Source organism: Austrofundulus limnaeus, unplaced genomic scaffold, assembly GCF_001266775.1.
Source record: "Austrofundulus limnaeus strain Quisiro unplaced genomic scaffold, Austrofundulus_limnaeus-1.0 Scaffold32, whole genome shotgun sequence".
NCBI lineage: Eukaryota > Metazoa > Chordata > Actinopteri > Cyprinodontiformes > Rivulidae > Austrofundulus > Austrofundulus limnaeus.
In genome coordinates this window covers 2080923-2085888 of record NW_013952434.1, presented here as the reverse complement: position 1 = coordinate 2085888, position 4966 = coordinate 2080923, and positions in this window count along the sequence as shown.

Below are 4966 nucleotides of genomic sequence, written 5' to 3'. Positions count from 1 at the left end.
CCCTCCTCCCTCCCTCAGCGCCGAGCTGCTGGAGCTGGGAGACAGTCTCATGAAGCTGGGGAACATAACGACTCCATACGAGGTGGACCCGCTCCACTCGTACAGCCATAGTGCACTAACAGGTCCTTACACCACTGAACCTGCCTACAGCGACTGCAGCCATAGACACGACCAGAACTCTCCACATGTGCTCGAACGCGTCACGGATCCCCGTTACGATGGCAGAGAGCAGAGTTACTGCCACTCCTCTGCTTACTCAGCCCAGCCGGAGCACACTGCCTCCTCCTGTGCACTCGAACGCACCCAGAACGTCACACATACCGGTCCGTATGACCGGGAACACGTGTCCACGTACGACGGCACCCCCAAACCAGACTGCTCTTACCACCCCTGCCCCGAGCGCAGCAGCCCCTACACAGCAGAGCGTCCCTGCACCTACACTCTCCAGCACCCCCCGAGGTCAGAATCCAAACCACCGGTCCAGTTGTGCCTCCCGTCACCAGAGCTCGAGCCAGAGCTGCTGCTTTCGCCGGTCATTCCACCAGGAGGTCCCTTCACCCCCAGTGACCCTCAGAGTCTGGAGACTTTGGATCCTACAGCCAGCGCTCAGCTGCTGGACAACATCATGGCCTGGTTCAACAACAACATCAACCCCCAAAACAACCCCCAGAACCTGGCTCTCATCCCCTCACCGCCCACCACAGAAACAGACTCCTCCCCCGACATGCACACCGAGACAGAGAGCCACACCTCCAGGGACACGGCCCCGGCCCTGATCTGGCAGCCCCTGGAGGGCGAGCCAGAAGACGACCGAGGAGCGGTTGATGCCCCGTCAGGTGCTGAGGGTCTGGAGAGCAGAGAGGTRGGGAGCAGTGACACTGGAGGGGACGGCGTGGACGCAGGGTGTGTGGCTGACCTGTCGCTGGACGAAGCTCACACACACCCCTGTCCCACAGAGACCGACGTGGACCCCGTCCTTCATTTAGGGGGCGGGTCACCTGAGGAGTGGGAGGAGCAAGAACACTTGGTGTGACAGTGGCGGAAGAAGGAAAAGACAGGTCTGGAGCGAGAACAGGAGATTAAATTGTGGACAGAGGAGAGTGTTTACTGTATGTCTCATAMTGTATCTACAGACGGAGAAATCTGCACACTGTCTGCTAAACATGATGTCACAGGTTGATTATTTTAAGTGCTTTTTGTCTGCTTTAGAAACAGACGACTTCTTTAAAACTGAGTGTTTAAAACTGGTTCTGTCAACAGAAGGCTATTGATATAACTTAAGATGCCTCATGGTTTATTTTGTTATTTATTCTCCTCACTCGTATATTTATCTTCTCAGCTTAAGGTTGAAGGGTTTTGGTGCTGAAATCCAAACTTGCCTCGTACCAGAATGCTTGATTGGCACACCGACCCAAACACGAAGCCGATAAGAGCTCCAGGAGCTGGAAAAAAATACCAAAAAAAAAACCAAGAACCTGAAACGATTGCTGTAGCCTCGGAGCCTGATCAGCGTGCCGTACAATCAGAGGGCCTCCTTCTGAACTCTGTGCCTGTTTCGTTAGTGCTAACACTACTGATCACTAAAACTTATAAAGGTTTACAGCGTGTTGTAATTCACAACAAGTGTGGAACGTGTGTCTTTTTTCCCCAGACAGCTCAGAAGAGTCGGTGCTGGTTTAAATGGTGGTTTTTGCAGCTAAATGCACCACATTCTACTCTCAAATGCTCTGAGGTGACCATCTGTAGAGCAGTATTTAACTCTCTTTGGCTTTTAATTGTGCAAAACTCTTAACACAGTTAGTTCAGTAGAAAATGTCACAATAATCAACTTTTGCAGCTAATATATTTGTAGAAAGTAAGTCTGAAACTTCTGACCTAGCATACCTTGACGGATTGCTATATGGCCCGCTGCTTTCCGTGCCACAGATTTTAATGACGATTACTGAGAAGGAAAGGAGCTACAGACATTTTGGTCAAACCTCGTAAATGACATTTCACACGATAGCAAAACTGTTGAGCATGACTCAACTTCTACCACACCAAATTTAATCTCAGTATCTGTGATATTAATCACGCTACAGCCATCTTAGTGTTTGATAACATTGAGCTGTGRTGGCCATCTTGAATTGCACTGACTTTAAAAGTCAATGAGTTGTAGATGTTCAACCAGTGGTGGACACAACTAACCAAAACGGTATTTTCACTAACCACCTGTCTGCTAAACAAGAAGCTTAGCTCTACTAAAGCTGAACAGGAGAAAAATTAGATGTAGCTAATGCTAATCAGAATTATAGCTCTATTTTGTGATACTTCCAGTTAACTCCTTTCAGAATAAAAGCATTTATTTGATCATGTTTGTATTTTTATAAACACAACAAATACTTTACCACCTCTATACATAGTCATTTTAAAAATTCATTATTGTTAAATGTATTATTTCTTTTTTGTTTCTCTTAGTTTGGAGTTAGCTGCTAAAGGCGCTACATGCTACACACGCTGACACACATCCAGCACTGCATGTAAGAGGGGATAGTTTTTATTTATTTTGCATAAATGGTCTAAAATAGAAGTTTGCACACTTGTGAATTTTTTGTGGACTTAAAATTTGTGTAAGCTTGAGTCCACTAATGATTCCCAAAGTTAGTAAAAAGCTAATKTACTGAATGAAAAGCTAGTTCCGCTATTAGCTGGTTAGCGGACCTGTGCTCACCACGGTGTTCGTCCAATAGTTATTGTTTGGGAATTTCAGAAAAATTCATTTGGTGGTTTGAGGTGTTTTGCTAATAATAGACAAATAAACACAGATACTGATGAAAATATCACCTCTCACCTTTGGCGGCAAACAATGAGCAAAATATGTCAACCGTTTCCAAAAAAAAAAAAAAAAATCAAATACTATTCCTCAGAACAGCACAAGCCCAAATTTGCATCTAGACGTCTTTTTAGAAAAAGAAAWTTTTTTTTATTTCTGTTTATAGAGCACTTTGAACAGGCTGAGTTTCTGATTAAAACAGTTTATCTACAAGTTTCTACACGTTGAGGCATTAAGTCAGTTTTCACAGTAATGTAACGGTCAATACAGAGTTCTATTTTCAAAAAAAAATACAAAGTTTAAAATATATAAATRCTTTCAGCTTGATTTGTTTTGTATTAAATCATGAAGGTTTAGGCCTCTACGTTTATGCAGGCAGTCTGTTTGGCTGCTTGGGTTAACAGTTTTGCACATTAAATCTGAGACAAAGTTATTTAAATACTCTAAATCATAACAGATTTAGGGTTTTGTTGAACACGGTGGATCATATCTTTCCCACAGCRGATGGCTGGAACAGTGTGTTGTTGACAGGATGTAGTTTATATTCTTTAATTCCTCACTGTAGAGATGACCTCCTTTATAGTTCCGACCAGAGTTTTTTGGTCTGTGTGCCTTTTTTTTGTTTTTTGGTTTGTTTATATTTATTAAAAGTCTTTTTAAACTTGGTAAAGTCTGGAAGCTGATTGAGAACACGCCGATTTATTACGCAGCTTTTTTTTGTTCTACATTTCATCTGAAGGAAGTTTCACTCAAACAAAACGTTTGAATGTTCAGATTTAGTTGAACTTTGATTTTTRAGTGTCCTGATGCATCTCAGTAAYCCAGGTAAAAAATCAAAAAGAAAAAAATTCTATAGGTCTTCTGGACGGGTTCTCTAATGAAACGTTTCGTCTCTCCTCCAAGAGACTTCTTCAGTCTCCTTCTTTCAGTTGCCTGAAACTCTCAGACTGAAGAAGTCTCTTGGAGGAGAGACGAAACGTTTCATTAGAGAAGAACCCGTCCAGAAGACCTATACAATTTTTTCTTTTTGATTTTTGAGGATCTCGGCACACAATTCTTCATTTGTCCCTCACTCAGACTGAAGTTTTAAATCTTAGTCCTGCTATAAGATTTACAGAACAATAAAACACTGCCTTCTGTGGTGAGGAATCATTTAGTAAAACGGAGTGTTTTAATCAAACTTGTGGCTAAAAGCTTTAATAAAGTTGAAACAGCTCCCTCTAGTGGGGAATTTTTGCTTGTATCAATAATTTGAGCTTTGACCCTAAAATCCACACTTTTTCCTCTTTAATTTAAAGAGTTACCTTGTTTTATCTTTAATGTAGCTTAACAACAAAAGCACTGAGTGAAGTTTTTTTGTTTTATTTTGCACCAGCATATTGCTGATGTTCTGCTCCGATCAAGTGGATTTATGTTTCCACTTATAAGAAGTGGTCTGATYATGTTTGGTTATCTGTCCTGTGCCATGTTTAGGCTCCACACATTATGTTTATGATTTACGGCTATCAATAACAACAAAAAAAAGTTTGCACTCTCATTGATTATACTTGATACATTCCCAGCCGGGTTAAAGAAATGGTTTGATGTGTGGAAAAATCTGAATTATACAAGAGTCAGTGCAGAGTTTACTCAATAAAACAACTCAAAACTTGTTGCTTTGTGTGTGTTTTTAATAAAACCTTCATCTGGATTACATCTAGAAAAAAAATACCAGGTTAGCTACAGGAATACATTAAAGATACAAACGTTTGACCAGAAATTTGATTTTAATACTGTATTGTGCAGGAGTCCTKAGTAATCATTATTTTAGTGATATTTTTTTTCTGAAAAAGAACCAGACTTTTGTAACTTTTTAAAATGCTCTTAAGCAGTAATTATCTGGTGAGAAGATGGAGGATCTTCTCAATATTAATGACAATATTCTCAACAGGTCAGGTTTGTGTAATAGAAAATTGAAAAGCTGAAAGTTAATATTCATTAGATGTTGAAATATTAATGCATGAATTTCAAGAGTTTGTATTATTTAAAGCAATAATTTGAAATAAGAAAACAAGTTAAACGTGTAAAAAGGCTGCATATAGAAGAACTGCAGCTGAAATGGGGAGAAAAAAGTTCCAATCAGCAAAGACAGGCTGACATTGGAATGTGTAAAAA